This window comes from Scyliorhinus torazame, chromosome 21, assembly GCF_047496885.1.
Source record: "Scyliorhinus torazame isolate Kashiwa2021f chromosome 21, sScyTor2.1, whole genome shotgun sequence".
NCBI classification, from domain to species: Eukaryota; Metazoa; Chordata; class Chondrichthyes; order Carcharhiniformes; family Scyliorhinidae; genus Scyliorhinus; species Scyliorhinus torazame.
In genome coordinates, this window is record NC_092727.1 from 66,106,488 (window position 1) to 66,124,826 (window position 18,339).

Genomic DNA, 18,339 nt, shown 5'->3' on the forward strand with positions numbered 1-18,339 from the left:
GATATGGGCACCAGGATGAAACGAGAGAGAAAAATTGCACACACTGGACGGGGAGACATAAAAAACTGATATAGTAGGGATCAGAGAGAGGGAAATCACAGGCAGACTAAAATGGTTTGGAGTGTTTGATGCGTGGTAAATAACATTGCGAGCTGCAGCCACAAATTGCCACATGCAACGAACAAAGAACAATACAGCACAGGAACAGGCCCTTCAAAGAACAAAGAATACAGCACAGGAACAGGCCCTTCCGCCCTCCAAGTCTGCGCCGACCATGCTGCCCGACTAAACTACAATCTTCTACACTTCCTGGGTCCGTATCCCTCGATTCCCATCCTATTCACGTATTCGTCAAGATGCGCCTTAAATGTCACTATCGTCCCTGCTTCCACCACCTCATCCGGTAGCGAGTTCCAGGCACCAACTACCCTCTGTGTAAAAAAACTTGCCTCGTACATCTCCTCTAAACCTTGCCCCTCACACCTTAAACCTTTGCCCCCTAGTAATTGACCCCTCTACCCTGGGGAAAAGCCTCTGACTATCCACTCTGTCTATGCCCCTCATAATTTTGGAGACCTCTTATCAGGTCGCGTCTCAGCCTCCGTCGTTCCAGTGAGAACAAACCGAGTTTATTCAAGCACTCCTCATAGCTAATGCCCTCCATACCAGGCAACATCCTGGTAAATCTCTTCTGCACCCTCTCTAAAGCCTCCACATCCTTCTGGTCATGTGGCGACCAGAATTGAACACTATACTCCAAGTGTGGCCTAACTAAGGTTCTATACAGCTGCAACATGACTTGCCAATTCTTATACTTAAGCCTGTGCCGGTCATGATACCACCATTGGCCAAAACCCCTCAACTCTTCCTTGTGCCGTATCCCTTTATACCCATCCTATCCACGTATTTGTCGAGATGCCTTTTGAAAGCCGTCACTGTATCGACTTCCACACCTCCCCTGGCAACGCGTTTCAGGCACTCACCACCCTCTGTGTAAAAGACTTGACTCACTAATTTCCTCTAAACTTTGCCCCATGGACCTTAAACATTTGCCCCTGGTGACTGACCTCTTCACCATGGGAAATAGTGCCTGCCCATCCACTCTGTCCATGCCCCTCAATCTTGCAGACCTCTTTCAGGTCATCCCTCAACCTCCGTCGTTCTAATGAAAACAGTCTGAGTCTATTCAGCCTCTCCACATAGCTAACACCCTCCAGACCAGGCAACATCCTGGTGAACCTCCTCTGCAGCCTCTCCAAAGTCTCCACATCCTTCTGGTAGTGTGGCAGCCAGAATTGTGCGCAATATTCCAAGTGTGGCCGTAACAAGGTTTGATACAACTGCAGCATGACTTGCCAGTTTTTATACTCAATGTCCGTCCAATGAAGACAAGCATTCCATATGATTTCTTGACTACCTTGTCCACTTGTGTTGCCACTTTCTAAGATCTGTGGACGTGCATGTCTAGATCTCTCTGATTCTATATTCCTAAGAGTTTTGCCATTTACAGTATATTTCCCCTCTATGTTAGACCTACCAAAATACATTACATCACATTTGTCTGGATTAAACTCCATTTGCCATTTCTCTGCCTAAGTCTCCAACCTATCTGCTGGATCTCTGACAATCTTCAACACTATCTGCCACTCCACCAACGTTAGTGTCATCCGCGAACTTACTAAATCAGACCAGTTACATTTTCCTCCAAATCGTTTCTGTATACTACAATCAACAGAGACCCCAGCACAAATCCCTGTGGAACACCATTAGTCACAACCTTCCATTCAGAAAAACACCCTTCTACTGCTACCCTTTGCGTTCTGTGACCGAGCCAGTTCTGTATCGATCCTACCACCTCTGATCCCATGTGACTTCACCTTTAGTACTAGGACTATGGTATTGTGGCAATAAGAGAGATCTGGTTCAAAGCAGGACCCAAATGGGAATTTAATATTCATGGCTACAGGATATTCAAGAAATTTAGGGACTGAAATTAAAGAGTAGAGGTCGCTGCAATAATCGTATAAATGATTAAATGTCAAGAGTTCCTCCGACATATGCTGGTACTGCCCTCCAGTCTCGCTGATGCTCAGTCTGTACTGTATTCTCTCAGCGGACAAAGGAAATTCTGCATTGTTTTTTAATCCATCCGGACAGAATATCTTAGTCCCACAAAGGCCAAAATCTGGTCAGCGAAGGAAACCCACACACAACAATCGTATATATCCACAGCTTCCTGTTTTTCAATGAATCAACCCCAAAATGCAACCATCTATAGTGGGGGAAATTAATAAACAAAAAACTATGCAATGTTCTTTGCTTTGACAATCTCTCAGTTGCTGCAGTTCCTACATCCTATGCTCCATCAAGGATACTCCACAGGGAAATGATGGACTGGCATGCACTGTTAAAATAATGCCTGCGTGTAGGAGACAGCATTTTCTTGCATAATGTCAATCAAGATTACTCTGCACCAAAGCAAACATTTCCTGGAATGAGGCTGTGACCCATTGTGCAGGACACCACCAGGAAAAGAGAACGAGATACAGAACTTCTACTAACTCAAAACTATACTATCACTGATGATTCTTGGGAATTTGCCAAATGCTGCATGATTTGGAGAAGTAACATTGAAATGCTGGGGGCATTTCAGAGTGCCAAGGAATGTTAGAGAACACACTGTCCATAGCTCTATAGGCTATAGAGCTGCTTTTATTCTGTTCTTTTAAGGTAAAGACTAATCATACATTTATATACCGAACGCTTTCTGTCCCTTGGGCATCCCAAAGTACTCCAGTGCCAACGGTTTTTATTTTGAGTAGTCATGGTTGTTCTATCGGCAAACATGAGTTGTCGTGTACAGAGCACGATCCCACAAACTGCAATTAATGATTACAGGACCCACTCCAAAGACATCAGGATCAAAATCAAAACATAGGTGACCACATAAAAGTGTCTGCAAATTTGAAAACACAGATGTTAAGTATTTCCAGTGGAAATGTTGAAATGCAGGATTGCCAAATCCAGTTGTGAATGCTGGGGTACGACAAAAAGGAGAGGACTCCACGAACATCCCCACCATCAACAAGGGTGCAGCCAGCCTGCAAGGGCAAAAGGCAAGGCTGAATCATCTGTAACCATCCTCCATGAATTTGATTGACTCCACATATCAGCACACAGAATATGAAAACAACATTGCTGAAGACTTGTGTTCCAGATCTAGTCCCAAGTCTAGCCAAGATGCTCCAATAAGCTACACCATTGGCATCGACCAACAATGTGAAAAATTGCCCAGTTCTGTCCTCGCCACAAAAAAAACAGAACAATTACCACCCGATCAGTCTATTCTCAATCATTCTGAGTGAAGGCATCATTAACAAGCAATTTCAAGTGGCACTTACTCAGGAATAACCTGACCACCGAGTGAGTTTAACCAAGGTGATTCAGCTTCAAACCTCATTACACATGTGGTCCAATCACAGACAAAAGGGCTGTATCCCTGAGGGAAGCCAAGTGTGACTATTGTTCACATCAAAGTAGCGTTTGACAGAGCATGGCTTCAAAGAGCCTATTAAAACAAGTGGAAGGACATATTGGGAGACGAGTTAGCAAAACATATGGGATCTTGGGCTTCATAATTAAAGTAAGAAGTCTTACAACACCAGGTTAAAGTCCAACAGGTTTGTTTCGAATCACTAGCTTTCGGAGCACTGCTCCTTCCTCAGGTAAATCACCGAAAGCTGGTGATTCGAAACAAACCTGTTGGACTTTAACTTGGTGTTGTAAGACTTCTTACTGTGCTCACCCCAGTCCAACGCCGGCATCTCCACTTTATGATTAGAGGCATGGAGCGCAAAAGCAAGGATGTCATGTGGCACTTTTATAAATTTCTGATCAAAGGTCACAACTAGAGTAGTGTGTCCACTTCTGGACACCACAACAAGAAGGAAAAATAATTCTTCAGAGATGCAGAGATGATTTACCAGAATAAGCCCAGAGGGGAGGGATTTTAGTTACAAGGTTAGGTTGGAGAAGCTGGGGTTATACTCCCTAAGAGCAAAGGAGATTGAAGGGAGGTTTGTTAGAGGTGTACAAGATTATAACAGGTTTAGATAAGATTAACTGCACCCATCAGCTGAATGTACAAGGACCAGAAGACACAGGTGAAGTTTTGAGGAAGAGATGCAGGCCGAGAGTGTGGCTGAACTTTTTTTTGTGCAGGAAGTAGTAATGATCTGAAATTTGCTGCCGACAAGGATGGTGGAAGCAGAGCCAATCAATGATTTCAAATGGACACCGGACACGCACTTGGGGCTAGGGGGATAGAGCAGGTGCAAGGGGAATTACTGAATGCTCAACAAAGCCAGCATTGACTCAATGGGTCCAATGATCCCCTTCTATGTCATGACTATGAGAGCCATGATGTGGAGATGCCAGTGTTGGACTGGGGTGAGCACAGTAAGAGGTCTTACAACACCAGGTTAAAGTCCAACAGGTTTGTTTCAAACACTAGCTTTCGGAGCACTGCTGAGGAAGGAGCAGTGCTCTGAAAGCTGGTGTTTGAAACAAACCTGTTGGACTTTAACCTGGTGTTGTAAGACTTCTTACTATGACTAAGAGAAGTCAATGGGGATTGCAGGAAACGTCTCCACTGCTTGGAATCATGCGTAGCACAAAGGAAGATGGTTATGGTGATTGAAGGTTAATCATCTCAGCCCCAGGAATTACCATTACTACAACTACATATATTTGTTGAGTCATTTTTCAAAACTTGAAACTTTAATTAGTCAAACATAATACAATATAGCTGGTAGGGCAGGTGATGTGTTGCAGTTGTAGAATGTGGGAGCTGGTGGGCATCAGTATGGTCCACAACAACCACCATAAGTGACTGCAGCTGGAAGAACTTTGTCTCAAGTTGACGAGCTGGAGTCAGAGTTTCAGACACAATGGTGCATTAGGAAAGGGGAAGTTTATCTGGACTTGTGTCTCTTGGGCTAAATACTACAGATGTGGCCTGTGATCAGGAACAGGAGAACGTTAGTACACGTCAGGCAGGTAGGAGATCAGAAGGTAGCAATGGAGTAGCATTAACCCATGCAATTGTCCAATAGGTTTGAGGTTCTTGCAGCCTTTGTGAATGTGAATGAGAGCAGAACTGCAGGGAGGACGAGCAAACAAATCACTGCACCATGGTATGCTTGTTGGGGGGGTGGGGGTGCGTGTTGGCATTCAATTTGTGGGAATAAAAGTTAATGTACCAATAGGGGACAGATACAGTCCTCTGCAGCCAAGAGTACAAGCTCCAAAGGATATGTTGCCTGCCTGAAGTCAGGGTTAATGACATCTTCTTGGGGCAAGTTAGCAAGGGACTTGGTGTGGGAGAGGAGGGATCCAGTTGTGGTGGTCCATCTGGGTCCCAATGACATTGGCAGGAAGAAAAGGGTTTGGTTGAGAGACAATGAGCTGCAAGTGCTACATTTAAAAAAAAAAACTGCACAATAGTTAAAAATCGCTGGATTACTACCCAAGCCACAAGCAAATTGGTATAGGGTAAATAAGATCAGAAAGTTGAATGTGTCACTTGTAAGGTTTTCGGGCAATTCGGCCCTTTTTGGACTGCCCAAGAATAAAACTCAGAGACTGTAAACTGACTTTTCAGCCAAGAGAACGTAACCAGTTTTCCCAGCAGGCTTGGTCCGCTGAGCTGAGTAGGGACATAAGTATTTACAAACCCCCCCCTAGGAGCTACAAGGAAGAAGGAGCCAGACAACGAGATAAGATCACAACACAGACAAAGGGGCACGGGAATACACAGGGGGCCTGCCTGCAAGCAGGACAATGGGATGGTCATAGCCCCATGCAAATGTAAATGACCTGGCCTCCACCAGAGCAGAATCCAATTAACACCCCATCAACATAGCGAGGTGAGAATAGCAGCCATCTCCGGAGCAGCTGGAAGACACTGAAATTCTTCATAAGAGAGCTTAACCTCGTTATCCTAAAAAACAGACTGTCTGGGCTCAGTACATTGCGCTGGAAAAGCCCCTTGAAGATAAGCGGTAGAAAAAACCAAGTTGGAGGCGGACCTGGGGGAGGTACTCCAATCTTGACAGAAGCTACCGGCAGAAACTCACTGGGAGGAGGGGGGCGGAGCCAGCGCCAAATTCAAATCGCGGACGGTAGGAAAAAAAACCAAGTTGGAGGCGGACCTGGGGGAGGTACTCCAATCTTGACAGAAGCTACCGGCAGAAACTCACTGGAAGGAGGGGGCGGAGTCGGCGCCAAATTCAAATCGCGCAGGTCTGCCTAGCTGGAAGGAGCGGACCTGCGAGGAATACCCGGAAACATACAGCTCTGACCGGCTCAAAGGGGGCGGGACCAGCGGGAACTTTAAACCTTACCTTTTTCAATGCAAAAGGGGCTGGCCGAACACAGGACAAAGCCAGGTAAAACAATATAAAAGGGGCTGTGTTTTCGATTGGGGGTCTCTTCGTTCTTGGCTCGACCTCTGCACCCCTGACTTGACCTCTGCAGCCTGTGACCGTAAGTACCCTGCAGCAGCTTGCGAAACTCCCTTGACTTTAATAGTGGTTGAGGCTTTGGGGAAGGGAACTTGTTTTGTGTCTTGTGCTATTGCTAAAACTGTGTAATCATAAGATTTTTCGTTGTGTCCGTTATAGTACTTTTTGAATAGACTTAGTTTGTGTTAGAGTTTAAGATTTTATTATATTTTCTTCTGTTGATGATTTTGACCTGGGTTTTGCAATAAACCTTGATTTGCTGATAATTGGAGTCGTTTAAATTCTTCAATCTTTCACCAGCGATCTCTGACCAAGTCATTGTTAAAATATTCCTCACCTTAATTCCGGGTTCAAGAATCAAGGGTCATCTTGAGCGATTCACTCAGGACAGACTGCTGGTTAGGTAATAAACAGCAGCGTCCTATTCTCTCTCTTGGGAAAGCTACTCTAGCGAAGTAGGAACCGGGTGGGTGTTGCACCACCGGCAAGAGAGAGAATCACCTGGGTATTGGTAGGGGTGTGGAGATCTGTGTGATATAAGCCTCAGGCTGCCGGTTAGGGATAAACGGCAGGCTTGATTCAGTGCTCTCTTCAGTGGAAGTGTCCCAGTGCGGCATTCCCTGGACTCTGAAGTTTCAGTGCCAGCTGGAGAGAGACACACACAGATACTCAAACCCCAGATATCGGCCCAGTAGTGGAGTAGCAGAGATGGCACCCTCTACACACTCAAAGATCAGTGTGGGAGAAATGGGTTTCGATTCAAGGGCAGCACGGTAGCCTTGTGGATAGCACAATTGCTTCACAGCTCCAGGGTCCCAGGTTCGATTCTGGCTTGGGTCACTGTCTGTGCGGAGTCTGCACATCCTCCCAGTGTGTGCGTGGGTTTCCTCCGGGTGCTCCGGTTTCCTCCCACAGTCCAAAGATGTGCGGGTTAGGTGGATTGGCCATGATAAATTGCCCTTACTGTCCAAAATTGCCCTTAGTGTTGGGTGGGGTTACTGGGTTATGGGGATAGGGTGGCGGTGTTGACCTTGGGTAGGGTGCTCTTTCCAAGAGCCGGTGCAGACTCGATGGGCCGAATGGCCTCCTTCTGCTCTGTAAATTCTATGACACTGACACCAGTCAAGGGGAAAGTGAGAGTTGTGCCATTGGGACAGCCTTCACCTGAACTGTGCTACCTTGTTGGGGAGATTACATCAAGAGCACATAGGTGTCAGTTCGCTCGGCGGGCTGGACGGCTGGTTCGTTGCCAACTGCATGGGTTCAATTCCCGTACCGGTTGAGGTTATTCAAGAAGGCCAGCCTGCTTTCTCAACCTTGCCCAAAGTGTGGTGACCCTCAGGTTAAATCACCACCAGATTGAACAGGTTGGTACCACTCTGACTTTAGGAGATTGAAAGCTATCGGATTGGAACATTGGCCCTTGACAGGATGGAAGCGGAGAGGACTTTCTCTTCAAGGGGAGGTCAAGAACTCGGAAACAATTTCATAATAAAAGGAGTCGTCCATTTAAGACTGAGGTGAGGAATCTTTCCTCAGAGGGTCACATTCTTTGGAAAGCTCCATGCTAGAGAGCAATAGAGGCTGGGTTATTGAACACTGAAATGCTTATGTTCAAAAGGTTTTGGGTACCTTTTATAGGGCCCAATGTTAATCAGCAAGTAGGAAGGCAAATCGTAAATTGGTCTTACAAGAGGAAAGACGTCTTGCTGCAATTGTACGGGACCACACTTGGTGTCCTGTGTTTGGTCACCATATTGAAGGAGGGATATATTTGTCTTGGAGGTGGTCCAACAAAGGCTCACCAGATAGAGAATTGGGGTGAGGAAGCTGGAATACGAGGAAAGATTGAATCGAATCAGTCCATATTCTGAAGTTTAGAAAAAAGTTTAGTATGGATGATCTAATTGAAGCACAGGATCGAGGGAACTGACAAGGAAGATTCAAAGGGGCTGTTCTCCTGGTTGAAAAAATCTAGAACTTGGGAACAAAGGGTAAGAGGATGGTCATTTAACCAAGATGGAGAGAAATATTGGTTGTGAATTCTTGGTATTTTGTACCCCAGAGAGGGTGCATGCTCAGTTGTTGATTATATGCAAGGCTGGGAACAACATATTTTTGCACTCTTAAGGGAATCAAGTGATATGGGGATTGGGCAGGCAAAGGCTCCTATTACTAATGCCCTTACTCACAATCTCTGAGATAATTAAACAGCTGTGCCATGGTGCAGCAACACATGGACAAAATTCAGGCTTGGAATGGTAAGTGGCAAACAACACTGACACTCAAATGCAACACACGGGACATCTGCAACAAGAGACTCTAATCATCTCCACTTGACATTCAATTATCACGAACACTTATTGCTCCACCAAAACATCTTGGCGATCACCTGACCAGAAGCTTAACTGGACCAACCACAAATGCTGTTTCTGCAAGAGCAGGTCAGAGGCCGAGAACTCCATGGCAAATTAGCCAAGCCCCCACACCATCTAGAAGGCACCAAATGTGATAGAATATGGTCTACTTGCTCCCACCTTATCCCCATAACTCTTAATTCCCTGACTGACTAAAAATCTGTCTTTCTCAGCCTTAAACATACTCAATGACCTAACCTCTACAGTTCACTGCAGTAAGGAATTCCACAGATTCATTACCCTCAGAAGAAATTCTCCTCATCTCTGCCTTACTCAGATTATGTCCTCTGATTCTAGATTCTCCCACAAGAGGGAACATCCTCTCAGCATATAGAATGTGAGAATCTTATATGTTTCACAAAGTTCACCTGTCAGTCATTCTTCTAAACCGCATTAGTACAGGCTCAGCTTGCTCAATCTCTCCTAAACAAATCTCTCCATACCTGGGATCAACCTAGTGAACCTTCTCTGTACTGCCGCCAATGCCAGTTTATCTTTCCTCAGATAAGGGGATCAAAGCAGTTTGCAGTATTCTAGGTGTGGTCTAACTGGTGCCTTGTGTAGCTTAAGCAGGACGTCCCTATTTTTATACTCCATTTCCTTTGAAATAAAGGCATTCTATTTGCCTTCCATTCCCTCGGAAATAAAGGCATTCTATTTGCCTTCCGTTCCCTCTGAAATAAAGGCATTCTATTTACCTTCCCAATTACATGCTGAACTTGCATGCTAGCTTATGATTTATGCATGAGGACCCCCAAATCCCTGTGCTGCAGCTTTCTGCAATCTTTCTCCACTTAAATAGCCTTCAGCTCCTTTATTCTGCCTACCGAGTGCATAACTTCACATTTTCCTCCATCATATTCCATCTGCCAAGTTTTTGTCCACTCACCTAACCTGTCTATATGCCTCTGTAAACACTATTATCCTCACCACTTGCCATCACACCGAAACAAACTTAGAAGAGTAATTTTTGCTTGAGTGAGCGTAGCATTGTTCAGTCGAAGTGTTACACTGCAATGTAACCTGCCGATTCAAGTGTAAATAAACTAGTTAAAACCAGCAAGATTCCTCCTGCTGTCTCCATTAAACATTCATTCCTTAATCAACATCAAGCAAAAACAATTCATGTATCATTTCATACAATTGTTCTTTGTGGCACATTTCCATATAAAAAGTGGCTTCTGCAATTGACTACACTTCAAAAAGCCATTAAATAGTAATAAGACACTTTGGGATTTCCTGAAGATAAGAAATGCATGATCTGAACACACTTTTTAAAATTAAGACTGTATGGGGTTAAATCACAATATATAAACCGAGGCTAACAATTAACTACAATATTGAGAGAGAACTACATTGCCCTCCTCAAATAGTTAGAAACAATCTGCAGCATCTGGCCTGCTGGGATTCCCTGCACGCCCCAATGCTGCAGCAACGGCCAGAATCTGACTCCCTCGCCCCGAGGAGCAGCCAGTCCTCCGTCCCAGAACAAGTCGCCCTATTGGATGAGGGTAGACTGTTCCCTCTATATCACTTCATTGTTTATGGAAGCTTGCTGTGCACATTTTGACCACCACAGTTCCATGACAAGTACACTTCAAAAATACTTTGTTGGTTGCAATGCACTTGATGTTTTGTGGCCCTGAAACAGTTATCCAAATGCATTTATTTTTCTTGGACCGCAACACTTGTCAATTGTTTCATTGCTGTTTGGGGCCGTGTATGCACAGAGAAAGTATTTCAAAAGTAATTAATTCACTATGAAACACTTCTGAACATGATAGGGATGTGAAAACATATACAGCGCAGTCAAGTAGCAGTCACACTTGCAGCATGAAAAATACAGCAGCCAATTTGCACAAAGTAAGCTTCCACAAACTGAATTGTTTTATGTTTGAATGTGGACAGAAATATCAGCCAGGGCACCAAGAAGACCCCTGCTCATCTTTGAAATAGTATTTAAATGATCTTTTCCATTCACCTGAGACACAACAGGGTTTCGCACCTCATCAGAACTACCAGCAACGCAGTACCCCCTCAGAGATGATGATCCTACCTTGGTGCTGACCCTCTGGCAGCACAGCACAGAACCCCCTCTTTTAATAATAATCTTTACAAGTAGGCTTACAGTAACACTACAATAAAGTTACCATGAAAAACCCCTAGTCACCACATTCCAGCACCTGTTCGGGTACAGAGGAGAATTCAGAATGTCCAATTCACCAAGCTAAGACGAGCAAGGAGGGGACATGAGAAGTATTTGGCAGGTAGGATCAAGGAAAACCTAAAAGCTTTCTTTAGGTATGTCAGGAATAAGTGAATGATTAGGGTAAGAGTAGGACCAGTCAAGGACAGGGATGGGAAGTTGTGTGTGGAGTCTGAAGAGATAGGTGAGATACTAAATGAATATTTTTCGTCAGTATTCACTCAGGAAAAAGATAATGTTGTGGAGGAGAATGCTGAGACCCAGGCTATTAGAATAGATGGCATTGAGGTACGTAGGGAAGAGGTGTTGGCAATTCTGGACAGGCTGAAAATAGATAAGTCCCCGGGGCCTGATGGGATTTATCCTAGGATTCTCTGGGAAGCCAGGGAAGAGATTGCTGGACCTTTGGCTTTGATTTTTATGTCATCATTGGCTACAGGAATAGTGCCAGAGGACTGGAGGATAGCAAATGTGGTCCCTTTGTTCAAAAAGGGGAGCAGAGACAACCCGGCAACTATAGACCGGTGAGCCTCACGTCTGTAGTGGGTAAAGTCTTGGAGGGGATTATAAGAGACAAGATTTATAATCATCTAGATAGGAATAATATGATCAGGGATAGTCAGCATGGCTTTGTAAAGGGTAGGTCATGCCTCACAAACCTTATCGAGTTCTTTGAGAAGGTGACTGAACAGGTAGACGAGGGTAGAGCAGTTGATGTGGTGTATATGGATTTCAGTAAAGCGTTTGATAAGGTTCCCAACGGTAGGCTATTGCAGAAAATACGGAGGCTGGGGATTGAGGGTGATTTAGAGATGTGGATCAGAAATTGGCTAGCTGAAAGAAGACAGAGGGTGGTGGTTGATGGGAAATGTTCAGAATGGAGTTCAGTTACAAGTGGCGTACCACAAGGATCTGTTCTGGGGCCGTTGCTGTTTGTCATTTTTATCAATGACCTAGAGGAAGGCGCAGAAGGGTGGGGGAGTAAATTTGCAGACGACACTAAAGTCAGTGGTGTTGTCGACAGTGTGGAAGGATGTAGCAGGTTACAGAGGGACATAGATAAGCTGCAGAGCTGGGCTGAGAGGTGGCAAATGGAGTTTAATGTAGAGAAGTGTGAGGTGATTCACTTTGGAAGGAATAACAGGAATGCAGAATATTTGGCTAATGGTAAAGTTCTTGGAAGTGTGGATGAGCAGAGGGATCTCAGTGTCCATGTACATAGATCCCTGAAAGTTGCCACCCAGGTTGATAGGGTTGTGAAGAAGGCCTATGGAGTGTTGGCCTTTATTGGTAGAGGGATTGAGTTCCGGAGTCAGGAGGTCATGTTGCAGCTGTACAAAACTCTGGTACGGCCTCATTTGGAGTAATGCGTACAGTTCTGGTCACCGCATTATAGGAAGGACGTGGAGGCTTTGGAGCGGGTGCAGAGGAGATTTACCAGGACGTTGCCTGGTATGGAGGGAAAATCTTATGAGGAAAGGCTGATGGACTAGAGGTTGTTTTCATTGGAGAGAAGGTTAAGAGGAGACTTAATAGAGGCATACAAAATGATCAGGGGGTTAGATAGGGTGGACAGTGAGAGCCTTCTCCCGTGGATGGAAATGGCTGGCACGAGGGGACATAGCTTTAAACTGAGGGGTAATAGATATAGGACAGAGGTAGGTTCTTTACGCAAAGAGTGGTGAGGCCGTGGAATGCCCTACCTGCAACAGTAGTGAACTCGCCAACATTGAGGGCATTTAAAAGTTTATTGGATAAGCATATGGATGATAATGGCATAGCGTAGGTTAGATGGCTTTTGTTTCGGTGCAACATCGTGGGCCGAAGGGCCTGTACTGCGCTGTATCGTTCTATGTTCTCAGTCTTTCAGGACTTGTCGGAGGAAACCGGAGCACCCAGAGGAAACCCACACAGACACGGGGAGAACGTGCAGACTCCACACAGATAGTGACCCAAGCTGGGAATCGAACCTGGGACACTGGCGCTGTGAAGCAACAGTGTTGATGCTCCCTCGGCGCTGACCCTCCGGCAGTGCGGCGCCCCCTGGGCGCTGACATTGAAGTGTCAGGTTGGACAATGGGTTCTGGCTGGAATCCCTGACCTTCTGACTGGGATGAGTTATGCAGCGCCCGGCTCCCGTTGCAAAGCCAGGGTTGTCAGCCCCGCTCCTCTGCAGCATCTGGCCTGCTGAGTATTCCCTGCACGCCCCAAATGCTGCAGCAACGGCCGGAAACTGACTCCCTCACCCCGAGCAGCCAGTCCTCCGTCCCAGCACAGGTCGCGAGCAGAACCGGCCAGATACGGTCACTCACCTCCAGCTGCTGCCTTCTCCCTTTACCCGCACCACCCAGCGCCGGAAGTCCCGCCTTTCCTGCCCACTCCCATTCGTGCATCCTCTCGAATTGACGTTAGCGGATGAGGGGCGGCGCAGCTGTCCCGGTCTCTGATTGGTTGCTGTCGGTGCCAATCACCATCCTCCCGCCTTCCCGCTCGGTTGGTCAAAGGTCACTGTCCGGAGCTTAGCCCATGACGTCACCAACACAATCCTCAATTCTTTTTCCATTATTTTTATTTTTAGCCGACAACAAATTATCTTTTACTCATCAGGAAAATCATTTGTTTTTATTTCGCTGTAAAGGTCATTCGGTAAAAGAAAATGCCTGAGGTCGTATTGCTCTTTGACCTAGTGACGTCAGGCAGTTTGAGTGAAAACTCAAATATTGTCCAGAGTTTATTTTTATCTATTACCCGTGTGTCCGAAGACTCTTTCTGAGAAACTCAGACTGGCGGCGAAATCAACCAGAAATAAACCCGGCCTTCGCCTCAGGGCGGGCAGTGCGCATGCGCGGACTGGGGCTCGATCGGGGGCCTGGAGAGAGCGGGCATCGGGAGAGAGCGGGCATCGGTGGCTTGGAGAGAGCAGGCATCGGTGGCCTGGAGAGAGCAGGCATCGGGGGCCAGGAGAGAGCGGGCACCGAGAGAGAGCGGGCATCGGTGGCCTGGAGAGAGCGGGCATCGGGGCCTGGAGAGAGTGGGCATCTGGAGTGATCGGGGCCGGGCGGAGACCCCGTGAGGACAAGGCCGCGCTGAGGAACATCGACGTCGAGTGTTTATCTTCCCTCAGGTAGGCTGGGGCTTGGCTATCCCTGGGCCCGGGTACTCAGCTGCTGCCTGTTTACAGGATTATAACCAGCACAATTCCATCCTTGTGTCCCCCGGCCTGGCTGGCCTGCACTGTCTGCGGTTTCTGGTCACAGAGTTGTGTTTAAATACGGGGGACGGGGGGCCGGGGGGGGGGGGGGGGTGCTCAGGTAGTCACCTAATTAAGGTGACAATCTTACTTATATCGCACAATGGAACTGGTCCGTCTGTCAAGGAAGCTGTTTAAATGTTTTGGATTTGAAACCTTTAGAGCGTGGAGCTCTGATGTGTTAACTGTTCTCAGATAGAGGCTGCGTCTACATGTTTCTTTATTAGGTATCTTGAGAGCAGACCGGTAGGATTGTCACTTTGTCAATGTCTTGGCATTTTACTAACCAACTTTAAAATAATCAATTTGTTTTGGGTCTATTCGTAATCATCCTGGATACAGTGGAGTACACGAGTGCCGTTCCAATAGTAACCGGTAATGCAGAGGAGAGCGAGGAACTTAGGACAATCATCATCAATAGGGAAGAAGTACTAAACAAACTATTGGGATTGAAGGCAGACAAGTTCCCAGGGCCTGATGGCTTTCACCCTAGGGTCATAAAGGAAATGGCAGCAGAGATAGTGGTTCCATTGGTTATAATATTCCAAAATTCCTTGGATGCAGCAAAGGTTCCAGTGGATTGGAAAAAAGGGAGGGTGGCAGAAAGTAGGAAACTATAAGCCAGTTAGTTTAATATTTCGTTCAGAAATTATTAGAATCCATTATTGAAGAAGTAATAACTGGACATTTAGAAAGTCAAAACTCAATCCATCAGAGTCCGTATGATTTTATGAAGAATAAATCTGTTTGACCAATTTGCTAGAGTTCTTTGAAGATGTAACACACCAAGTGGATAATGGGGCTCGTGTAGATGTGGTTTATCTGGACTTCCAGAAGGCATTTAATAATGTGCCATACAAAAGATAAGATCACGTGGGATTTGGGATCATTTATTAACTTGGATAGAAAACTGGCTAACCGAAAGAAGGGAGAGAGTCAGGATAAATGGGTCTGGTTGGTAAGATGTAACTAGTGGGGTGCCATTGGATTTGGTCCTTGGGCCCCAAGTATTTACAATATGTATTAATAACTTGGATGTAGGGATGGAAGATACAAGTTAAATTTGCAGATGTCACTCAAGTACGTGGGACAGTAAGTTGCATTGAGGAAATAAAAATTTACAAATAGATATGGATAGGTTAGGTGAATGGGCCAAAATTGGGCAGATGGTGTTTAACGTGGATAACAGGTTATCCATCCATCTCTTGGTCTGGCCTGAAAAATAGAACGGCAACTTATTATCTAAACAAGATAAACTTCAGAGTGCTTCGGTGCAAGGGATTTGGGTGTCCTCGTGCATGAATTGCAGAAAACTAGCATGCAGGTACACCAGGAAATAAGGATAAGGAAGGCAATGGAAATTTTGCTTTACAGCTAAAGGAATAGAGCATAAAAGTAGGGAAGTGTTATTGCAACTGTACAAGGCATTAGTGAGACCGCACCTGGAATATTGTGTACAGTTTTGGTCCCCTTTGAAGAGGGGTGTAATTTATTTAGAGGCAGTTCAGAGGAGGTTCACTTGATTGATTCCAGGGAAGATGGGTTTGCTTTATGAAGAGAGATTGTAGGACGGCACGGTGGCGCAGTGGTTAGCACTGTTGCCTCACGGCGCCGAGAACCAGGTTTCAAACCTGTCCCCGGGTCACAGTCCGTGTGAAGTTTGCACATTCTCCTTGTGTCTGCATGGATCTCAGCCGCACAGGCCAAAGAGATGCAGGGTAGGTGGATTGGCCATGCTAAATTGCCCCACAGTTGGAAAAAAATTAATTGGTTTTGGAAGAATGAGTGGATATCGGCAAGATAGCACAAGTGGTTAGCACTGTTTCATCACAGCGCCCAGGAACCTGGGTTCAATTCCCGGCTTGGGTAACTGTCTGTGCGGAGTCTGCACATTCTCCCCGTGTCTCCGTGGGTTTCCTCCAGATGCTCCGGTTTCTTCCCACAACAAAAGGTCATAGTTGTAGGATAAAGGGTAGCAGATCTGTAACTGACATGTGGGGAAATTACTTCTCTCACAGGGTTGTGAATCTGTGGAATTCACTACCCCAGAGTCAAGTGGATGCTTGGGCATCGAGTAAATTTAAGGAGGTGATAGACAGATTTTTATTTAGTAATGAGTTGAAGGGTTATGGAAAGTGGGCAGGAAAGTGCAGTTCAGGCCAGGAGGAGATCAGCCAGGGGCTGACTTGACAAATCCTGCTCCTAGTATTTAGGTTCTTGTGTATATTGTGATTGTCATGACACACAATTGGCATTGTATAAATCCATGTATTTTTTTCTTGGGTCTGAAGATACTTGGGGATCTATATATCATGGACAAAGACTGAAAATAATTATAAATGCTTTTGGAATGTTTCCCTTTTCTATTTAGAGAATTATTGGGTAGGAGTCATGTTACAGCTATACAAAGCTCTCCTTAGACCATATGCGGAGTACTGTATTCCGTTGTGGACACCACACCATAGAAAAGCTATTTGGTCTTTTGAGGAATTGCAGCACAGATTAGTACCTGGATTACAAGGTTAAATTATGAGAGGTAATTACACAAGTTAGGCATGTGCTCCCTCAGAACACAAATCATGATTGTTTTCAGGTTATCAGGGGAACAGTAAGGATAGAAAGAAATTATTCCACTGGTTAGAGAGGTGCCTAAAAATTAGAAGTGCCTAAAAATTAAAGCCAGACGTTTCAGGGGTAAAATTAGGAAACACTTTCTTTCCATGGCACTATTTTGAAGCAGGAGAGTTCCTCCCAGGGTCCTGCCCAAAATCTATCCCTCAATCAACATCTAGAACATAGATTGCTTGGTCATTATAACATTCCTGTTCGTGGGAGCTTGCTGTGTGAGAACTGGCCTCCTTAAAGTGCTTTACAGCCAAGGAAATATTTTAAAATTGTAGCAATGAACAGTTGCAATTTAGAAAGTGCTGGAGCCAATTTGTACACTGAGCGCTCCCACAAACGAGAGTGTGAGAATGAATAGATAATCTGTGCCCGTGATGTTGATTTAGGCATAAATATTGGCTAGGAGTCTGGGAATAACTGCACTTCTCTTCAAAATAGTTCCAAGGGTGCTTTTACATCCTCCTGCAAGGGCAGATGACACCATGGTTCAACATCTCATCCGAAACATATTTACTTAGGAGCAGGGGGAGACCTTTGAGCCTGCTCTGTCATTCATTATGATCATGGCTGATCATCCAACTAAATAGCCTAGTCCCGCTTATCCCCATATCCTTTGATCCCCTTCGCCCCAAGTGCTATATCTAACTTGTTCTTGAAAACATGCAGTGTTTTTCCCTCAACCACCTCCTGTGGTAACAAATTCCACAGGCAGACCACTCGCTGGGTGAAGAAATTTATTTTTGCCCATTCCCCTTTATCAATATCTCTTGCGATTTTATGATTCCTTCTAAACTGCTTACAGTGCTGCTTATCTTTGGGTCATGAGAAAGTTTGCATATGTGGCTGTCTGTCCCATCATGCAAGTAATGAATAAACACAGTGAATAGTTGAAGCTCCAGCACACACCTTCACAGAATCACATCCTGCCAATTAGATCATCTATCCATTATCCCTACTTTCTGTCGCCTGCCGCTCAGTTCATTTCCAACCAGATCAATAATTTGCCTTCAATTCTGTTTGCTTGGACGAAAGATCTTAAAACAGACTTTATTATTTATCTATCATGTCCATTTACTTTTCTCTGCACTATTTTATTCTCATCTTCATAAATTCAATCAGAATCACCTGGTATGACATGACCTTTACAAATCTGTACAGCTGAAAATGTTCAAGGTTTTCAATTACTGTATTCTTAATCATAGACTTTAGTAATTTCCTGACAAAAGATATTATTGATTGGTTTATAATTCTTTGATTAAATAGCAGAGTGATTTGTAATCTGAAGGAACAGTTTCTGAATTAAGAAAATTTTTGGAA

General features: G+C 45.2%; 2 protein-coding genes across 6 annotated transcripts in view; one reads left to right on the forward strand and one right to left on the reverse strand.

The window, feature by feature from the left end:
* LOC140398328 (STE20-related kinase adapter protein alpha-like) overlaps positions 1–13,524 on the reverse strand; it is a 125,910-nt gene extending 112,386 nt beyond the window's left edge. For 3 of the 4 annotated variants that reach the window (XM_072486900.1, XM_072486898.1, XM_072486896.1), the window contains exon 1: positions 13,460–13,524. The gene's annotated coding sequence lies outside the window, so the exon portion shown is untranslated. Of the gene's footprint in view, positions 1–13,117; positions 13,137–13,459 lie in introns of those variants that run through there. The other variant, XM_072486897.1, reaches the window with a different exon arrangement.
* A 479-nt stretch (positions 13,525–14,003) lies between these two features.
* Positions 14,004–18,339, forward strand: part of LOC140398326 (ATP-dependent RNA helicase DDX42-like) — a 192,406-nt gene continuing 188,070 nt past the window's right edge. The window contains exon 1 of one of the 2 annotated variants that reach the window (XM_072486893.1): positions 14,004–14,271. The gene's annotated coding sequence lies outside the window, so the exon portion shown is untranslated. The remainder of the gene's footprint in view (positions 14,272–18,339) is intronic. The other variant, XM_072486894.1, reaches the window with a different exon arrangement.